At 37.7% G+C, this 23113-nt stretch overlaps 1 protein-coding gene across 1 annotated transcript in view; it reads right to left on the bottom strand.

Annotated features, from left to right (window-relative positions):
• LOC109137319 (transcription initiation factor TFIID subunit 11-like) overlaps positions 1 to 23113 on the bottom strand; it is a 57470-nt gene that overhangs the window by 859 nt on the left and 33498 nt on the right. The gene's annotated exons all lie outside the window — the stretch shown is intronic.

Genomic DNA, 23113 nt, shown 5'->3' with positions numbered 1-23113 from the left:
AAGTTTTTGCCACTGATTGGGTCGAATTGTTCTGTGTCTGATAACATGACCCGACAAAGGCCAGCTTACATCATTGTAAAAGGTCTGTTTTTCCTCCAGTGCTTTAAGATTTACACAGTCTGGAAACCATCTTGGAAAAGCTCAGTTTTTGCGTGAGAAAAATGCTGCTTCAGTCTGGACGGAGGGAAAAAATATGCATTTGCTAATTTAACCAACTTAGCGTGGACGTGGACTTTTACGGTGTAAACATAAAAATAAAGAGACTCTGCCTTCACACAAATTACCACAGTAAAGTAGATGTCAGACTGGTTTAATGACATGGATTATACCATCATATTAAAAGACAACCCAGTCTCTTTCATTTGATTTATTTTATTTTACTTAAAGACAGTTAAACAAGGCACCCAAGTGACATTCATTATTTCTCAAAGTTTGATCACTTGCAGAAAAGACAGAGATAGAAAGGGTGCACAATTGAGAGGTTGTAGAAAAAAAAAGAGAAGAAAGGAAAGCACTGAAAGGCTGGAGGCAGAGACAAAGGAGGGATGAAAGAGAGTGTTAGGCAAGAGAGTTCAGCGGTTTAGTCAGAGGCTTAGTGTTGAGAGGAATCAATACTGTATAGCAGGAGAGAGAATAGAAGGAGCAGGAGTCCTGATATGACTGAGTGGCACCTGCCCATGGATTTCCAATGACTGAGCTGAGCGCACAAAGCTACTCAAAGCTCACGTTCACTTCAGTCATAAAAGAGAGCCTCCAGAGGCCCTTCAAGTGTAAAGTAGACTGTGTTCATTTAAGTTACAAGGTGTTTTTTTTAGATCATTGTTATGACTACAAATAAAGGGAAAATTACTTAGACAAAGCAAAATACTTTTGTCTTCCCTTATTTACATGGTCAATATTGAATTAATTTATCAATGGCCAAAGAAGCATAAGATCAAATCTAGCAAAGCTTCTCAAGGAAGCCAGTTAACTACAAGGAATACAAGATACAACTACTACAAGATACAAGGGAGATATCTTGTGAAGAGGAATACAGTATTCCAACAATCAAGCACTGAGTTATGTTCCTAAATCACAGCAGGGACTGAAAGGGGAGTTTTTAATGAAAGAACTCTCAGCATCTGGCAGAGTAATTATCAACTAATTGCTAAGATAACATAAAACTTTATAGAACCCTGTGGAGAAATTTGGTTGTTGCAGTAACAACAGACTAATAGGATCTCTGCAAGTAAAGTAAAAGAATAAAACAACTAGAACATAAAATCCAGCGATTAGTGGAGTGGATATTAAAACAAATGACTACATACAAAAACAGATTGTTAACAGTTGTATGTTTATATAACCACATGTTGCTAATTAAAGTCGTGGGATAGTCCGAAGTCAGGAATGGGTTGGCATTTTGGGGATATGTTCATTTGCTTGTGTTAGTTTTATATAAGAAGATTGATACTTTTCCATTCTGGGCTACTGTAAAAACATTGCAGCACCCATGGCATTTCTATCATATTGTTTGAATAGAGCTCCCTAAATTTGACACACCAGACCATATCCACCTTTTTTGATCCCATGCAAGATTGTATGGGGTGTAAAAACGTTTTAGTTATTAGTGTATGTTTTGGATTCTGCATTATGGATTTTTTAACTTTTGTCTTCTACTCGTGTCTTAGAAATACTTACTTGCATAATAATATTTCACCTATCAAAAGGAAAAGGCATTGCAACAGGTGGTGTTGATGCAGGATTGATAAGTGATGCACCCATCGGTGGTGCCCATACAGTTTGATAAAGTGGACAGATATTGAAAATATAGACTTGTAGATTAACTATAAGCAGCAGCTTGGAATATTTCACAACAATAGTGGGTGTATGTACACTTTCCTAAAACACAGTTCACAAATCAGTCCATTAAACTTAATAGAGTCTATTGAAAAATCATGATGGTGCATATTGTCTTCCTTACTAATCAATTGAACTGCACTCCTGGGGTAACTAGGCCCAAGCCAATTGGGAAATTGCAGCAAGAAAGCAAGGAAGCACATTTTCCCAAAATATTGAACAGGTGTATATTATTTGTGGAAAAAGACCACTAAAGCCTCCTAATTTCCCCATTCAGTTCATGGATCCTTCCTGACTGCAGTGATGCACAGCAGCAATATGCTTAGTGCTGCCACTGGTAACCACAAGCTATATTGCATCAAAACATCAGTATCAGTAGCATTCAGGAGCATTAAATGCAATTAAATGCTTAGTGTCACAAGCGACAGCAGCTATTTGATTATCTGCTAATGCCAGCTGGTGGAGAAAACTAAAATCACCACGACATGGCATGGTATTTATGTGCTGTTTGTCCTAAAACCTTTCCAAACTAACCAAATGGTGCAATAAGTCACAGGAAAGATGATGACTGACTCCAAAGAGTCAAAAGGCTGCAAATCCAATGGCTTTGCAGGATAATTTAACATTCACCACATAAAATGAAAGTGATCTACCGCAGACAGGAGAATGGCAGACAATAAAGCTCAAGTACAAAGACAGTCCACTTAGGCAGCCATTTCTTGTAAAAAAAAAATACTTTTCCAATTAAAATGCAAAGTGCTGGATTTGGTGATACATTACTGCTCATCAGGGCCAGTGAGGCAGGCTAGCTGCTGTTCACTGTTTGTAGCAACACACTGCTTTAGCTTCACTGCTATGTTTGAAGCTGTTGTTAACAGTCCTTTACAGCAAAAACAAGTAGTTGTCCAGACACTTTAAACCGATGTGGCTTTGTTAAGCAGTTTGCTTTTGGGATGTAGAGGAACACGTGTGATCGCTCTGTGCATTCTTAGTCTCTGGACCATTAGTACACTGCATAATGTACTCTTTTTACACCATTGATTTCAGACTTGTGTTCAATGGGGTCAAAAATCCCCGAACACCCCTGAAGGGTGGTTTGGCTAACTGGATCACCATCTATTCTCAATGCATCTTGGGTGAATTTACATGTATACTGTCATGAGTTCAAGCACTATCCAATTGCAATCTGATCATCCAAAACACATTTTAATGCAAGGTGGAGAGTCAGTGGCTTCCATGTACCTAAAAAGGTAATAAACCTAAAAGTAATGCCCCTTGTTCTGACCTCACCCACAGCTGCGGTGGCTCCCAACCCAAAGTTCTAGGATTATATCCTCTTGAGCATAGATTAACATCTAACATATAAAAGAATACTTAGAAATCAAGGGACCTTACCGAAGCCTTGTTTAAGTAGACTTGGATGAGTAGATTGATGAAATCAGATGAAAAAAGCATAGAAATGTTCCTTTCAACAGATCAAATGATCTACTTGGTATTATTCAGCACAGTGAGCACAAAAAAACCTAAAAAAATGTGAAAATAAATCCATTGCAAAATTTCATATGCTTGATTTAACAAGGTAAAAAGAAAACAATGTCAGATAAAACTTAAATAACAAGAATTACGATGAAATAAAGCTTCAAAGAGAGATTTCAGAAGTTAAGGATGTTTGCAATGTCTGTCCTATGGTAAAAAACATTGGGGTATGCAAACAGGATATACAGTACATCAGCTTTAAAAATAAACCCACCAAAAAAACAAATATTATTGGGTAAAAGAGTGTACATGCACTGATCATGCATGATCTACCCAGACAACTAAACTCAAAAAGCTTCTTATTGGTTATAGAGGGCATGCATGCACAGAGCATGCATGATCATGGGCGGGATGTGGTTTCTGTGGTTTCTGTCTCTTTGCAAAGGGACCTTTCACAGCACTAATTGTACAGTTTAGTTGAATATAGTAAAACAATTCCAGTGGTAGACAGGATCATTAAGAGGGTGATTAATGAAGTCAAAAGACAGTCAAGTCAAAAGCGCATTCAAATCAAACTCAGCTAATCCTGATCAAAACCAGTCCTGCATCAAATACTATTACTTTTGTTAATAATGTGCATTGCAATGAGTTCCAAAATAGCACTACAGCACAGACAACCGCAACAAAATTAGAACATCAAGCAACACATATTTCAAACAAGCTCATCAGTCTCTCAGTCTCTTTAGACACTCTCACAGGTAGGGAACACTTAAGCAGAATGCCTTCAGTGTCTGTGTGAGCAAAAGTCAGAATCATTTTATGCATCATCCAGTCATACCCAATCACAATTTGATCATCATTTATACTTGAAGAAAACTCAGAAAGAGAAGTTCAAGTTGGTGTCTCATCTAGTTGATAATCCAGTAGTAACTTAGAGAAAGAGAGAAAAAAAAGTCACAAAGTTCAAGTGGTATTCAATTTCCATCCAATATAATCACACATCTATGTGCTGTAGCTCCAAGGGTGCTTGAAATAACTAATGTGGTATCTCTGGGAACAAAAAAGTGATACTTCTGAGCAGCAGTGAACCCACAGCACAAAAGAAAAAAAAACCTAATGGTCAGTCTAACGCTAATGATCAAATCCCCCAATCATTAACCCTGAGGTGAGGTTCACTAAAGACGTAAAGTATGATGGGGCATGGCTCCCATTAATCTGTCAGAGACATAATAGGAACACAGGCTCTATTGTAATCCTAATGATTTCAGCCTTGGAAACAAAAACAAAGTCTAAATGAGGTTAGACTGGACTTTACTTTTGAACAGTTTTGCCAGTGGTTAGAAGAACATGAGCAATAATGTCCCAGCATTATCACAGCATAATCACATCCGCTCGGTGTCTACTGGTTTATTCAAAATAAATGCCCAAAAGTCAAAGGCCACCCAAAACTATTTTATTATTAAATCATGAAGAGAAAGAGAACACACACATCAATATTACTGCCACTGACCTGAAGAACTACTAATTAATTTTGAAGAACGTCATGGTCTACGTGCATCTGTCTGCCACCTTGTTAAATCTGAACTAATGATCCATGCTACTGAATCACACTGCTGAATAATAGCAGTGATTTCACTAGGACACCAAGCAGTGGCTGTTAGACAGTGTTTTATTCTACCTTTTTAAAACAAAAACAAAAAAACAACGTGAACAGCCAAGGAAATTACATGTTATTGCAAAGGTGGGACAAAATAATTGTTTTTCCAAGTTAAAAATAAATCCTAAATTTTGGGGGTTGTATTTACAGAATACAGAAGAAATTGAACATAATAATATAAGTATATCTCCTATCATATATATAATTATCGACTATACTATAATATAACCTGAAAATAACAATCATTTGTGTTATTATGTGTTTGTTACCTTAGAATAAGCCTTCTATATCTACAGATGCCAGTGGTATACCATGTTGAATTACCATGTTTCTATAGGTACCCAGAATGGGCAAACCAAGCATTGACTCGACAACATGTGCCTTGTTCTCTCTCATTTCATGGTCACGATAGTTTCTCCTGCATGCTTGGAAAGGGAGAGTGTGTCAAGGCATTTGCAATCAGCAAACTGCTTTTTGCCACTAAATATGACACACTGCTTTAGTTTTGAGGGCTAAACAAGTCATGATTCAGTAATTATAAACCCATTTAAAAAAAAATAATAACAATAACTAGGCAAGAAAAAAGAAAAGTGACAAAAAATGTTTTTGTTTGTCTCCCCCCTCCAAGCATGATGACTACATTTTGATTTTCACTGATACACTCTTGATTTATGGCCACTAAGCGACGACAACAAAGCTAATTTTCTGCTTTGAATGCGTTGGACTGCTACTCAGCTAAAAGGCAATAAAACAACACAGTCATCTCCTAGATGGGGTTGTTAGGTCTCAATGGCATATATGAGTGATTAATGACATGTGTCAGGCAAGGATTGACCTTTACTGATCACCTGTCAGCAGCTGGCTCATATATCAGTCTTGTGCAAAGCTAAGGGTCACGATGGACACTATTGCCACAATAGCACATGGAGGGAGGTCACGATGGACACTATTGCCACAATAGCACATGGAGGGAGGGGAATTTGAAACACACACACACACACAGAAGTCTGTGCAGTGAATTTTTTGTTAGAAAATGAAAAGACAGATTGACTTTTCCTTTATATAATTTTGATTCATTTTAATTTGAGCACCAATCAGGCTAATGTATAAGAGGTACAGCATCTACTGTATACTGCACAACCACTCATGCAGCTTACTGACAAAGCTCAGAAGAATTGAGATAATTTGCTTAATATTTTATAAACGTATCCAATATTTTACAACAATCACGATTTTTTTTTCTTTTTAGGTTGAAATTGGTTTCTTTGAACACACATCCACACACGTACATCAAGTGAGCAATTCAATTTCGAATTTTTTTTTCAATTGAATTTTATTTATATAGCGCCATATCATACAACTAAATATAACAAAAGTTATCTTATGACACAGAGCAGGACCGTACTCTTCATAATATTATTTACAGAGACCCTACAGTTCCACCATGAGCAAGCACTTGGTGACAGTGGCAAGGAAAAACTTCCTTTTATAATAGGGGCCCATTTTTTAACCCAGTACCTACAGTAGTTCTTCTTAATACATCGATGATACTAACTACCAAATCCTTCCATTCATGCACCACACACAGCTATTAATTGATGACTCAAAGTTAATCCTTTATCTTGAGAAAGACCTTTCCAACACAATAAAACACTAATAATGTAAATGCTGAGTCACCCTTGTGTTAAGTCAGTTAGCATAAAGTATATTTTGAGGTGCCTATTCCTTGCTTTATTTTTGTGGATCTTCAAAAGACAATCATCTGCTACATCCAATGCCGTTGAAAATTGAACTTCACCTGGTCGGTTGCAACCTTAATTAGCCCAGCAGGAAGTCTTATTCACCTAGGACTATAGTATGTCTATGTGGTCCTAAAAGCTGAACAGCTCACAGCACTTAAGTGACTCAATGGGCTGGAGAAGATGAGACATACACACGGCAAAGAGCTGATGGTAAAAGGACAGAACATAAAATGCATATATAAGTGCTATGTTCCGAATCATTTACTTTTTATTTTTATTTTTGTACTTCAGCTGCCCTTCAAAGTAAATACTGTAAATACTGTTGACATTAAACTTAACTTGTACCTTCCACTGCGCATACAGTATCATACAGTATGGTAGTATGGATCTTAAAAATGCGCACATAGTTATGCGGTATAGCATCGAGGCTTATACCTAGCTAATGAGGCCTGGTTATAACGCGATGCATTATCAGAAAAATCACAAAGAAACAGCTACAGAAAACCACATTAATGGCAGCAGTATAGGTCCCATGTTAGCAGATGGTAAAGTACTCCAAATATATTTTTCCCAAAGGTTTCTGTTATTTTAGGTATTTCTTATTCCAAGGATGTATGTTTATTTTTTCTGACTAGTTTTTTGATTCTATAAAAATGCAGTTTCAAGTCAAGACAGCTCACAATTGAGTCTGCAGATGTACGGGAAGGACCTCACCGCGCCAACCCAGCACAAACTCTGGCTCCAAATGATGTCACCAGTGCAAGATGACAGCACTTTTTGACTTAATTTTTGTACTGTGGTAGGGAGTGGGGATCTTTCATCGTCAATCTTTAAGTATGATTTACACATATACATTTAGAGAGTGTCAGAAGCTAAGAGGTAGCTAACTAGGTCTGGTGTTGATATGTTTTGATGTGACAAAGATCCTCATTAGCAAGCTCTAGACCGCGTTTACGGCTTAATGGCCTGTGCACTCACTTAGACACAGGCAACACACATAACTATACTCAAACTCATCAAGACCGAATTAAAACCGTAACACATACATGGGTAGAAAGGTAAGCATGGACAATCTCAAACAGGCCCATACATGCTCATTAAGATGGTGGCTCATTCCCACACAGCCTCAGACAAGCACACAGATCCAATTGTAGGCACCAAAAAGCAAACATGGCAAGCTCTTAATGATGTTGGCTAACTCAGATGAAAGGCTTTAGCAGGCCCCGTAGAGCCTATTGCTGCTCCCACTATCCCCCATTGACATTTCCTTCAGCTAACAACACAAGCCGTTTGCTCATCGACTTTCCCGTAGAGAAACCAACGCTGACAAAAGAGTGCTTATCCCCATTCACACCAAACATGCACACTTGCTCGTTTCAGAAATTGATTTTTAAGCGGCAGAAGAAGGAGCAGAGCAAGAGAGGAGCACTGACAGTTAGGGGTTCAATTCCATGTGGAGTTCTATGGGTGGAGTACTAAGATTCGCATTAGCATTATACAAAATAGAGTACATTTGGATCAGGTGGCGTTCTTTCTGCAACATTTCCATTTCTCCTCTGTATTTAACAGTAATAAGAAGCTGGCGAGGACATGAAATTGAACTTGATTTGTTGTTTGCCATGACTGACATGATTTGCCCTGGTGAGTGAATATGCACTGATTTCTTCTATTCCTAACAGCGGATTTATCATTCTTGTTGAAACTTGAATGTGAAACCATTAATTAACCAAACCACATGAAGGTTCTACTACACAAAGAGTTTTGTGGCATAGTCAAACACATTCGTCATGCTCCAAGGAAATCATTACTTGTTTACAAAATGCATACTCAAGTCCCATTTGAAATATAAAAGCTAAGTGCCAGTGCGCATAAATACTCACATTTCAGGCAATTGTCAACCTAATTAGACTCTATTTTACCTAACAAATGAGGGCCAATGAATGACTACTGGAGATTGCTTGTTAATGCTAATAATGCTTGTTAATTTGTTTTCAGACAGGAAAAAGGCCATGTGAATGCTTGGCTCACATATTCAAAATACTGAATTCTTTCAATCTTAATTGGAATACACAATTTGTCCTGTATCATCAATAGTCTATTGATTCATCTTATTGTTTTCTACCTTTTGTTTCTCTTTCTAAACTGTGGGTGAAATATATTTCAGGGTGCCACAACTGATACATCATGAGGCTTTAAAAAAACAAACAAAAAACATAAATTGTTATTGGGAGGCTTAAAAACTGAGTTTTTTTAAAGTTGCAATGTTGCTCAAGGTCAGATCGATGTTGGGCTGAAGCAAGGATGCAATGGGGGAATGGAAGATGGCATGGCATGGGTTTAAGGTGTATGATTGGTGTATTTCTGGTTCTACTTTTGGTCTACAGTGTTCTCCATCTTTGTGCACTTGTGCTCTGTGTATGAACCCTCTCCTTAACTGAACAAAAAACACTGACTATCTTATGTTGCAGGTCAGCTTTGCTGTAGTATGAACAACATCATTAAACAACACGGCCTACATAAGCCTTCAGAGGATTAAAGGCTGAACAAATAAGACAGATTCACTATAGCATCATTCCAACTGCAAATCTACCAGTACAATTGTGATTAAATGGTTTAGAAAACTTCTTTTCATATTGTGGGTTCACAATTTAGATCTTTACAGGAAATCTACTGTACTTCAAATGGTACACTGTACAAATGAAAATGACTTTGAGGCAACATAAAACCGTTTTACAGTTAATTGTAAAACAACAAGCAAAACAACAAGATAGAGGATACTAGGGAATACGAAATCTTGATTCTGAAACAGAAAAGACCCAATAACTTGTTAAAATGAAGAGTTTTTGCAAGATGCAACCCTGATGTACCCTGTGGTTTTACCACAAGAAGAAGAAGAGTTCCACAGCTTTTCATTATAGCTGCTAACAAAAGGGATGTGAAATGTTTTCGATAAAACAAAAAGTTTGAATCACCTAGATAGTGTGTAAATTTGTAAAGATGTACCCCCCAAAAAAAGTTATTGTATTCACAGATTCTGCACTCACTTGCACCATTTGTGGCGGAATTAGCGGCTGTGCATCAATATATCTGTTGTGGGTCATATCTCTTGTCTGCTGACTATAACTAGATTCCACACGAGCCAGCTGGCTCCCATCCATGAACTGCAATCAGCTCATCTCTCTGTCTTTCCACAGATTTAAACAGAAGACATTCTGCTGAGTTCTAAGCAGTTGTTTGGCTACAGTGTCTGCGCTGGTAAGAAATCATTTCTGTGCTCACTCTACCTCAGCAATATTTCCTACTTAGATGGCCTCTGGGCTTATGCTTTTCAGGCAGTAACAACGGGTTGGTCATTCGCCCAAAGCATTTTGACTGTTGAAGACAAGGGTGCTTTGTGCTTAAGTGTGGAAACACGTGTGCAGGTATGCCAACTCTGGAGGTGTTGATGAGTCTGCAGTTGGCAAGACTCTATGCAACTACATGTGCTTTTATTTGTGTGGTGAAATTTTAGTCCTTGACAATTTTAACATCAGTAAGTCTACTCTCTTCTGTCTGAGTTCATCTGTAACCAGCTTCACAAGGACAAAAAAAACTCTCTTTTGGGGCCTTACAGTTGCCTCCAATCCCCTCTCAATGCCCTCAAATTGCAAGAGGGATGTAACACATTTGGTCCATTTTAATGTACTTTTCACAGTCCATAACTTTAGCACCTCAGTTTCCACCAACTGTCAAGTAATTGGTACTAGGAGTCAAGTAAATTATGAGGTATTACAACAAAAATTATGTACATATATTATGCAAACAGTGTACATTATGGTACACACAACAGACTAAAAGCATGGCAGCTTTATCAGACAATACTTTGTAAGCCCAGGGACCCAGAAACTTTATAATGGAATAATACATTCCAGCTCACAGTTTTCTGCATATCAAATGTCTACGGTACTTTTATTAAACTGACCTTAATTTAAGGATATGGACCATGTCAGTATAATAATGGTCAACAAGAACTCACTACCAGACAAGGCCACAAATTATGCATTGTCTGTCATATATTGTACTTTAGTGCAGCAAATTACATTACAACACTTACTAATAACCACTGATATAAAGTGAACCTGGGGCTTTGGGGTCTTTAGGGGTTAGAAGCAGTTGCCAGCAGTGAACCGAGGACATTTGGGACTACTGTATGTCTAGATGAGCTTTCTTGCTTATTTTATTCTATGTATTTATTCATCCATTTAGAGCATATTTTGGTGAGGTTATGACACTGATATCTGAGGTATTTTTGTCTTCTAAAAATCAAGAAACCCTACATGCAACACAGCACATGTATCTGTAACTGTAACACTGTTTATGTAAAACATTCATGTGAACTATTAATTTGAAATACTGCACATCAAAAGTATTGCGACTGAAAAGTCACCAATCAATTACTTTCAATCTAAATAGCATGTGGGCAGCATTTTACATTAGTGTATTAGTGTATTAGTGTATTAGCACTGACACAGAACAAAGGTTTACGGGTTACAATCATCTGGCTTTAAAGATGCACCCAAATGTTTCCACCTGCTTAATCTCTTTAATATTTGCTATACATAATATATCCTCCTTCAAAGTCTCAAATTGTGTGAGTAGTATTAGTATTGAGACCACCTTTAAAAGGGCTGGCATTTTCATAAGCTGAGGAAATACCCTAGTGCTCCATACATGACAGCTAACAGAATGAGCCTTTAATTGATAGGGGAGTTATTCTATAAACCTGACACTGAAGAAGGCCAACAAGGGTTGAGGGGGGATTCATTTGTGGAAATAATGTTATTTACTTCCACTGTATAAAGAGAAGGAACCAGAGAGAGGGAGAGATAAGAAATATTTCATCATTTAAAATGTTATTTTTTCTGAATAGCTGAAGCCCACTGAAAAAGAAAGATAAGATATAAAGACGTACTTACTGTATGGCTAAGTCATATGGTTACGTTACGGTTAAGGTTAGAAGTGTCAAAATCACACATTGGTAACAAGTCAAATGAAATAGCATCCTTTTTGTATATACTATTGAACATATCTGCAAACTGTTTATACTCAATGCAGAATATACACTCCTGGAAACAAAGGCATGTGCATAGTTATGTTTAGGAAATTCAAATGACTTGTTTAAGGTTGAGGAAAGATAATGGTATTGGTTAAATTTGGTTAGTGTCACAACTCCTGCTTCAGTGGTGAATTTGTCCTCTAACTATACCTGCCATGATAACTACTTTTGTTGGACTATACATTGTCCCAGTAATAATCGCACTAAACAATATTACAATAATTTATAGTACTGTAATATCATTTACTATCAAGAGCATTTATTTGCAAATGAATCATTTATATAAAGCATCGGGTTTGTGTCGGCTGTAGCAAAGGTAAGATAAGGTAGATAGATAAATCTGTAGCCAAATAATCCCAAACTCATGACAAGAACATTATATATATGCAGCATTATTTTGAAATTTACAAAAAGAGGGAACAGATCAAACAAACTATATAATTATTTTTCAAAATGTCTAAGGTTGTAGCTTTTTAGAAATAATGTTGCTATATCTAGTGAAAAGGTTACTAAGTAGGCACTTTTTTTTTCAGTTTATTTGGCCAAAGTCTCATAACAGTAAGGAAATCCCTGCTATTTATTCTGGCATCATGTTGGCTCAACTGTGTTCTGACATTCTTATAAACAAAAATGTAAATAAGCAATATGCAATTATTGTGAAAGGCCTACACCTGGCCTTCTACCTACACCTCATTTGCTGAGATTTAACTTAACTATTGAGATTATTTTATTATTATTTTGGTCCACAGAGGAGTTGTGCTCCAGTAAATGTACTGTCTATATAAAACTTATTAAATTATAAAACTATAAATTATTATAAATTATATTATCTTACAGTATGCTGATTGATGTTTAAACCGCACCTGTTTATATAATTTACCATTCATGCTATTTTGATTACACTAATGCTTCTATCTGTAACACATTTGTTTTTGTCCACAATAAAAAGGAAGACTATTTATCTTTGAGCGCTGAAATTCCTTTTGTTGCTACGACACTGCACTCAATACAGTATTGTGCACACTGCTACTTTTCACTGTCTGCAAAATCACAAGAAAAGAAATGCTTTCTATGCTGTCTTTCTGATGTTCTCCTCTTGTATGTACACACACAGTGGTCTGCGACACTTGAACATGTCATTATTCCCCAAAATTAGACAATTGTGTCAGTACATTACTGCTCATATCTCAATTCTTTCTGACAATGTCTCTCTGTACTATACATCCTAACAGCTGCTGTGCAGCTGATGTGAAGTGGTTTGGTCAGGTTTCTTCTTGTTAAAGCAGATAGCAATGATTGATTAGAAATCAATGACATGTATTTCCCAACCAGACCATCTCACAAATTCTTTATGCATCAGACTACCAACCAGCCTCTGCATTTCCTGCTGTCCACTTGTCACATTCACTCTTTCTCTATTGCAGACTTCCTTTTTGTGTATCTTTGCTTCTTTTTCTCCCCTGTTCTCTTGGGCATGTGTACTCCACTGTGCAGTAGATAATATATACACCTTTACACCTTGACAATAGGCTTAGACAATACACAGTGAAGTACACATGGACAAACAAGAATCCAATCTGCCACGCCACACTGCACACGAAACACATGCTGTCTTGCTGTAACTCTCCTTATTGCCCTCTACCTCCTGTCTCATATACAGATGGGTGACAAATCAAAGGAAAAAAGAATATAAAGTGTGTTACTATGGTGTTGCTCCACTATAAGCCTCCAGAACACCTTTAGTGCTCCTTGTCAGAGGTTCTTCAAGTGTGTTGAACTCTACAGAAAGGCTGAACATTGTTCTTCTATTTGATGCATTGATGGCGGAGAAGAACAGTATCTAAAATGTTGGTCCAAAACCCAACACTGATTCAAACACCACCATAAGAAAAATCCTCTAAAGGCCCACTAAAACATCCCAAAGGTCCACTAGAAAAGACCTCCTTGAAACCTCTTCAGTGACCACTGGAACGTTTTAAAGAACAACTAAAACACCCCTATAACCTATTGAGTGACTCCTAGAACCTCTTTAATGTTCAGTAGAATCTTTTAAATGGCCCTTAAACTCCTAAATTACCACTAGACCTTCTACAGGAACCCTAGGACCTTCTCAGTGACCACTAGAGCCCTCAACAACACAAGCTCTTCAAAGGACCTAGAACCTTCTTTAGATTCTCAGAATAATGTACATATGAGTGCAACAAAACCCAACAAGTGTGCTAGTAACCCATGACCCTGGTTCTTCCTTTAATCTGTCACTTGTCTGTTGTAATGCAAAGAGCAGTGCACACACACACACACACACTTTACTTCCCCAATGTTTGTAATGGTCTATTCTGTTCTGAAACAAAAACAAAACAAAATCATTGTAAACAGATTGGGCAATCCATTTAGCATAATAAAAAATGATAAATGATAAATCAACTGTACTTGTATAGTGCCTTTCTGGTCTTCCAACCATTCAAAGCACTTTGACACTGGAAGCAAACCAGTCATACACATTGAGGATCATCAGATTAGTGAACGACCTGCTCTACCTCCTGAGCCACAACTTAATTAGCTATAGACTAAAAGCATTGATTTATGAGTCTGTTGTTGCAGAAGCATTACTCATGTTGTACTCAACAACTCTATTTGCAATGGGTAGTAGTTACCTATTACTACAGATGCCTATAAACATGCTAAGTATGCCTGATTGAAGGCTGCAATTATTACTTTCATTTTCAATGTATCTAACAATTACTTTCAGTTAATCAATTAATTGATAAAGGGTTTATATAATGTCAGGAAATAGCTAAAAATACCCATTGCAAGTTTGCAAAACCCCAAATCTATCTATCTATCTATCTATCTATCTATCTATCTATCTATCTATCTATCTATCTATCTATCTATCTATCTAAAAGCAATTGATAGGACCCCAGAGATCTAAGTACTTAAGAGCTAAGTACTGCAAAAGTCACCAGTCTGGCTTTAAGTGGTGTAGCACCGGAGTTAGAAAATTGAGTTTGAGGGAAAAAGTCAATTTTGAAGGTAACATATTGTAAATGTGATGCAATATATTACATTCCACTGACAGACGCTTTTGCCCCAAGCAATTTACAAATAGAATGAGAGCTCGATGTCAATAGAAATGTACATATACATCTCACGAGACAAGAGTACATTTAATGCTATAGCTGTTTTTTATACCCAAAGAAACATATTTACCACTGCACCCAATAGAAAATTCATAATTCAGGCCAAAAGAGAACAACAATAACAAGGTCCAACAATGAGACCATTATAGTGGTCTTAAATCCAGCTGACAAAATCCATTACTGACCACCCAGGAATATTAAATATTTTGCCAAATAACTTTATCTAAAAGGGCAACAAAGGGAGTTATTAATAAAGCAAATTCTGCACTTCAAAAATTGACATTCTGTCTAATTACAGACACTGAGAGGGATTTTCCCAGACACTCATCTATACGGTTCTTCTTTATTTAATTTACATTATGCACTGCAGTCTCTTATCCACAAACCAGCAGTCCTTCCCCATCTACTGTGTAATAATCTCCACAGTCGTCACCACCCACCCATTCTCTGTAATTAACCTCCCCTGCTTTCACATCCTAACCCTTACCAACATGAATCTGACTGTGCGGAGTGCATCTGTGTGACACAGAGCATCTGTAAAACTGCAATTCAACACTGTGATGAACATAATTGTATTGCGTATGCAATGCAATTACACACACACACATACATGCACGAATTGATACCTCAACTGTACATCAGATCACCAAGCTATCATTAGCCTGCACTTTCAAGCAAAATAAATAAATACATAAACACAAATGATCATTATAACAAATCAGTGTTAAATCAAACTGTTTCTTCAGTTGATGATATCATTGTCACATTGCTTTGCAGACAGCTCAGCTCAGGTACCCAAAGAAAAACAATAAAATAAAAAAAAAGTTTGTATGGCATGCAACTCATTTGATCATTGTTGCTAGGTAGTTTATGTATTGTTGTGTTTCTGTACTACAATTCCCAGTTTTAGATGCTGCTGTCTTTTTTGTCTGTATAACCATGATATCCCTGTTCATATTAACTACACAGTCTTCCTTCTGTTTATTCCAAACAAAGTGCTGTAGCTGCTCTTGGAAACATAAAACACGTCCATCCCTGTGTCCTAAAGACACATAAAACAGACTCTGAATATTTAATACAGCAAATTACAAAGCATGTAGAAAGGAATCTGTAGCAAGGAATAGCTAACAAAGAGCAGCAAATGGACATTTATGTAAAGAATATACAGATCATTGCCTCAAATTAGTTTTTACAATGGACTCAACCCACTCTCTTGCTCTCTTTATAGCTTCTGTAATTAACAGATTCATTCAGCAGGTAGCTTTCATTCAGTTAGCCAGACATTATTAAACACAGTGGTGCACTACGACTATCCTGTAGAGAGAGAAAGAGACAAGACTGAAGCTTTTCAAAGTTAGAGCAATGAAGAGGAAAGGAGTGTCATGAATAAAGAAAGTGGTAAAGATGGAAAAAGAAGTAGAGAAACCGAGAGACAGAGGACGGAAGAGACCAAAACACCTTCTGGTCTCTTCCGTCGGAGGGAAACGGTGTGAATGGGGAGAGGAAAAAGATGCCCTGTCAAATCAGGGTGTACTAACATGGTAAAAACTACAGGGAGCTGACATAAGCACCAGTCTGCTCAAGGGGCAAACAGTGGGGCTTCCACAATAACAGAGAACTGTGCTGAATGAGGTGACTGGCTGAGAGCCTGTTGAATTATTCAGGTCCTTCTTCAACTTTTCAACTGTACTGTTTTAGACTGTGTCCTCTTTTGACTGGGACAGACACCTGGATGTGTGTGAATGTGTGTGTGTTTGCAATGTCATTTACTAAGAAAAAGTCAACCTGGAAGGTCTTAATATATATATATATATATATAAATAGATATATATATATATATAAATATATATATATATATATATATATATATATATATATATATATATATACATATAAACATTTCCACTACAGCCACCACCAGCCACTAATTAACAGAGCAGCTCCACTGGAACATATGTAAAGTGCCTTGCTCAAGGGCAAAATCTACCTTGTTGTTTGGCCATGAAGCAGGGATATTTACTTGAGCTTCTATCCTTGAATAAGCAGCCCTGTTTATGTGTATTTCCAATGTCCTGGGTTCCCTTCGGGGGCCATCTCTCCATGCCTTAAGCAGATTGGCTATTCACTGATTCAGTCGTCTCGTAATGACAGCACTGACAAGTCAAACAAATGCTCAGCTGGACTTACTGAGTCCATTAAAGATAGAGGGAGAAAGAGAGGGGGAATTAAAGTGGAACAGGGCAAGAGGGAGAGACGTGAAAGATTGAATTCAAGAGGAGAGAAAAAAATGAAAAAGCCACAGGGCATGAAGAGAGAGAGAAATAGAAAGAATGGGATGGAGTTCAAGGCATGTTTTAATAAAGGTTTTACTGCAAAATCAGCTTTTTAAGGTGTATATATATATACATATATACATATGTAGTGGAAAATGGGTGGGTTCAAACAAAACAATACACAATGACAATGTTAACAGTCCGGAGATATGCATTTAATAGGTTAATTAATGACTCTAAATTGCCCACAGGTGTGAATGTGAGTGTGTACTGTATGCTTGTTTGTCTCTATGTGCCCTGTGATGAACTGGTGACTTGTCCAGGGTGGTGTACCCCACCTCTCGACAAAAGTCAGCTAGGATAGGCTCCAGCCCCACTGTGACCCTGATGAAGTTTAGCATGCTAGCATGTTAATATTTGCTATGTAGCACTACTCAAAAAGTGCATCTGTGCCTCAGGGAAGGGTCATTAGTTCTGTATAGTCAGTTATAAGTCATAAACTTATGGACCTAACCTGTCCATAATGTGGAGTTTTGCTCGATGAAAGGTCAGGGGATCACCAAAGTTATTACAGTTCATTCTGAGTGGGGCCTGGATGTGTCTACCACTTTTCATGGTAATACATCCAATAGTTATTGAGACATTTCACTCAAAACCATGTCAGGGAGCATGAATGTATGCACAAAACTTGCAGCCAATCTATGTATTAGATGTTGATACTGCTTTGAACTGCTGGTGCCACAAGAACACTAAAATCAATGGGCTTCATCCTCTGGGGACCATAAATGTCTGTACAAAATGTCATGGTTATCCATGCAATAGTTTTTAAAACAGTCTGAACCAAAGCTCTAGACTGAACGACTAACACAGAAACAAATTTGTGGATTTCAACCACATAAATCCACACATAATATATTTCAGCATAAATTTCATTTTAGTTCTTTTGTAAACTGATAGATACAGAGAGAGGAACAGAATATTATTTTTAAGTTTCACAGAGAGCAGCACTTTCAACAAAGGTCTATTAAGCAGAAGTATTTCTTGGATAGTTTGCCGTTCAGTAGGTGTATGTGACAGTTATATATAACTAGGCTTTTATAGCTTTAATACGTTAGATTAAAAATCATTTGGCCAAAGGGAACAGAAGGAAATGGAACCATGACTTAGATTAAACAAAAAAAAAGGTGCACAGATCCAGTTTTTTTCCCTTTTTTGATAATTTAATTGCAGATATCTTCCAGTACCAAGTTCTGATCTCTCTGATGACCAGGGCTTTAATTTCCCAAAATTTAAGATGTGTAAATTGAGATTGGATTGTGGTAACACAATGCCATGGATTCCTGTGGCACCCCAATCATGGGACCTGACATGACTAAATAAATGAATGTACTTTTTAATGACAATGATCAGACTTGCCATGACCGCTATGCAAATGGCTTGATAAGGTCAGAATCAACACTGATACCAATCCACCATATCAGATTGGTGCATCCCTACAGAAAACTATCAGAGAACTGTATAATAATAACACTATATTGAAAAAAGAAAGTGCTCAGGACAGAATATTCAGACAACAACAACAGGAATTAGTTTTACAGACAACATTATCCTGGGTGGAATTAACAATTACAACAGTTACATGAAGGTGGGTTCAAGAGATAAGTTCACAGCAATAAATCGGTTTGTTCCTTGTGGGAGACTAATGTATAATCACAACTCAGGGCTCAAGATTGATGGTGTGGTGACAGAGCAAATCATGAAAAATCATGCCGAACCATCCATGCTCAATGGTACACAATCTAAATTTGGAAGTGATTATATGCTGCAGATATCAATTAGATTTTCTCAGCTTTATTGAAGAAAGACTAATAGCACATTTGAAACATGCAAAAACAATCAAATGGGTGGTAACGTAAAGTCAGTTTTATTCTATTCTGAATTTCATGAGCTCTTTATGACAATTGCAAAACATAAATAAACCTTATAACTACAACGTGGCTTGGTGTCAGTCATTAGACTTAACTTTTCCCTTACAATCTGTGTGGATATAATAAAGACAAATGACAGCTTCCAGTATAATCAACACTCATTAATTGGTTTAGTTTTGGCTAATTTGTCATTGTTTGGAGATCTAAGCCCCAATACAATGGGTAGCATTTAAGAATTACACTTGAAAGCTCTTCACAATACAATGGGTAGCATTTAAGAATTACACTTGAAAGCTCTTCACATCTCAAAATGCCTTTAACACAGGATAATAGATCATGCTGTCAAGTGTTTTCTTGGATAGAAAGTATCTCAAATGAAAACACTGAGGTCTGCACATTGTCCAGAATAACAGGAACATTGCTGTTGAGTTTGTTTAAATATTTTTCCAATGCTGTGAGCATCTCCTCCATGGTATTAGGGTGGAGACAGAAATCTCAGATACAGATCAAAACCAACACTAGATAACAACTGAAGAAAATATATTTTGTCCATCTGTAAATTAGATAAACCATCCCTTTAAATAATCACCTAGGTTATGTGAAGTATATGAAAATGTACAAATATTGTCCCTGACAATGTTTGCTGACATATTTTTGCAATAGTGTGTCTGGTGGTTCTAAAACAATGGTGAAAATCATGCAGTATTCTGTGGTGGTACACAATGTGACAATTTGTGAAAGATTAGGTGCTGCAGATGTCATTCAGCATTTCCTGAGCTTTGTTCAAGAAAGGCTGATGACATATTCATTAAAATGAGCTGAGAAGATGAAAATGGTGTTGCAAACTCACACACTTTGGGGACTTGTGAATTTCATGAATACATATATACATATTGTACAAATCCGGAAGTACATACAGCAGGTGTATGTTATGTTATGTTATGTTATGTTATGTTATGTTATGTTATGTATCTGTTGGCGTGTGTGTGTGTAAAGTATCATCAGTGTGGTTCGCAGTGTGTCCTCCATTACTCTAGATGTGAGGGTCTGACAGTACCAGACCACTAGGATCTATGGCTGGTAAAAATAGACTGAAGCAGCTGTAGCGCTCTGTAGGCTGGTACTAATACAGTCTGTCTGAAGTCACACTATCTACCTGCAGTGCTGAGGGACATAGAAAGCCATGTCCATAAATCACCCCTTTTACTTCCTGGGTTAAAGGATCCACAGATACAAGAGAGCTGTTAGGGGGAGTGTAAATATACACAACCTAGTTAGTGTGAGTGATGTGTCACTGTCACTGACCGGGAGAACTGGGAGGTGAGCAGTATGTTATGGCTCCAATTTGTAAAGTTTGCTTTAAGCGACATGTTTTCTAAAAATGTCATGTCACTAAAATATAATTTTAGAAAGTTAGCAAAAACCAGTTACCCGAGCATATATTTAATATATTTGAATTGCATACACATTTGGCTTAATAAACACTTGGGAAATAACCTCTGCCCTTGATCTGGAAGCCTGATTAATCTCAGGATAGGAAAATAAAATGTATTATTTGTTAGTTAGCAAGCCCCCTGTAGCTGGTGCGGTACCACCGAAGGTAGCTTCAGCTAACCGTCCCCCGACAGTTCCCGAGAGACTGGGTGACTGTCCGAAAGAGGCACAGCCCCAAACTGAAGCCCATGGTACACCACCAACCGCTCCGCATTTCAAACAGATATTCCCCACTCATCGACACACCCACTAAGAGGCCAACTCTGGTCACTGGCCGCTCCATTTTACGAAACGTGAAGTTATCGACACCAGGAGCCATAGTTAAATGCATCCAAGGCAAGGCAGTAATGACACTTGGTTACGCCAATCGGAGGTCACTAAAATTAATGTTTCATCAGTGTGTGCATACACCAAAACCATGTCAGATACCATGCATAGTTCTCTCTGGACCCCTGCCCAATGTGACCAGTGATGACATGTATCATTTCGCTGCTGGCTGTCAAGGTGGTGAGCAAACAATGTGGGCTTCATAGATAACTGGACACCTTTCTGGGGAAAACCTGGTCTGATTAGGAGAGACAGCATCCATCCCACTTTGGATGGAGCAGCTCTCATATCTAGACATATGGCCAAGTTTATTAGTCGACCAAAACTGTGACAACCCAGAGTTGAGACCAGGAAACAGAGCTGCAGTCTTACACGCTTCTCTGCGCCTCCATTAAAGCAATTGCCCACCCAGTCCTTTAGTATAGAGACTGTGTCTGTCCCCCGTCCACCTACATTATTTAAAGATACAACAAAAAGAAGAGAATCACAGCTCTACTGAGCCATCTATTCCTTTAGGTTTAAGTAGTAATGACTTCATGAGCTTCTTTAATGATGCAATTATAACTATTAGAGACAAAATCCATCACCTCTTGCCCTCAACAGGCACTGATCTGCATTCTGATACAGCAAGTTTGGAAACAGCTGTAAAACCTGATATATATTTAGACTCTTTTTTTTCCCATCAACCTTCATTAAATAACTTTCTTTATCTAAGCCGTCAACCTGTCTCTTAGACCCAATCCCAACCAGGCTGTTCAAGGATGTTTTACCTCTAGTTAGCCCTTCTTTATTGGATATGATTATTCTGTCTTTATTATCGGGACCACAGTCCTTTAAAGTAGCTGTAAGTAAACCGCTTCTTAAAAAAGCCCACTGTAGACCCAGAGTTTAACTCAGTTAACTAAACCCAAGCATGCCTTAAGAATTTAAAAAGTTGGATGACCTACAATTTTCTGATGTAAATTCAGACAAAACTGAAGTTCTTGTAATTGGACCCAAACACCTCAGAAACTCTCTTTCTAGAGACTTAGTTACTTTAGATGGGATCACCCTGGCCTCCAGCTCCACCGTAAATAATCTTAAAGTTGTTTTTGACCAAGATTTGTCCTTTAACATCCACATAAACCAAATTTCGAGGACTGCATTCTTCCACTTACGTAACATCGCCAAAATCAGATGCATCGTGTCTCAAGTGGATGCAGGAAAAACTAGTCCACACATTTGTTACTTCTAGGCTGGACTATGGTAACTCTTTGTTATCAGGCTACTCCAATAAGTTTCTTAAGACTTTGCAGCTAATTTAGAATGCTGCTGCACGTGTTTCCAAAAGTAGATTGGGAGCCAGAGCTTTCAGCTATCAAGCTCCTCTTCTGTGGAACAAACTACCTTTCTGGGTTCGGGAGGCAGACACGGTCAACACTTTTAAAGTAGACTTAAGACTTTCCTTTTTTAAGAGCTTATAGTTAGGACTGGCTCAGGTCATCCCTTAGTTATGCTGCCATAGGACTAGACTGCCAGGGGACTCTCCCTCCCTTCTCTCCCTCTCTCTCTCTCTATAAACATACATGCCTCATTATTGCATGTTAATGCATGTTACTAACTAAACTTCTTCCCTCATCCAGCAGGTTCTCATGGATCGTGGCTGCTGCTGTGGTCCTGCACAACGCCCACTACATATTATTACTGTCATTATTGCTACCATATCTCCATTACAGTTTATGGTTAGTTTATGATTTACTGCCGCTGTGCATCTGTGTCTCTCTATCTCTATCACAGGTTCCACTGCTACTGTAATCATTTTATCATTCATTGTCATTTTATCATGTTGATTTGTTCTGTACACGTGACACCTATTGTCTGTCCGTCCTGGGAGAGGGATCCCTCCTCTGTGGCTCTTCCTGAGGTTTCTTCCACCTTTTTTCCCTGTTAAAAGGTTTTTGTGTGGGCAAGTTTTTCCTCACTCGAACTGAGGGTCTAAGGACAGAGGGTGTCACTCCCTGTACAGATTGTAATTTGCATCCTCAGATTGTTTAATTTTCTCCCTTCATGTAATAATTTGTGTCCTCTAATTACATAAATTATGCCCGCACATCACTTGATCCATTGCCTAAAAGTGATACTAATAAATTAAGGGATAGAGGTTGG

Source organism: Larimichthys crocea, chromosome X, assembly GCF_000972845.2.
Source record: "Larimichthys crocea isolate SSNF chromosome X, L_crocea_2.0, whole genome shotgun sequence".
NCBI lineage: Eukaryota > Metazoa > Chordata > Actinopteri > Sciaenidae > Larimichthys > Larimichthys crocea.
The sequence above is the reverse complement of the archived record's forward strand: the minus strand, read 5'-3'. Positions and strand labels throughout refer to the sequence as shown.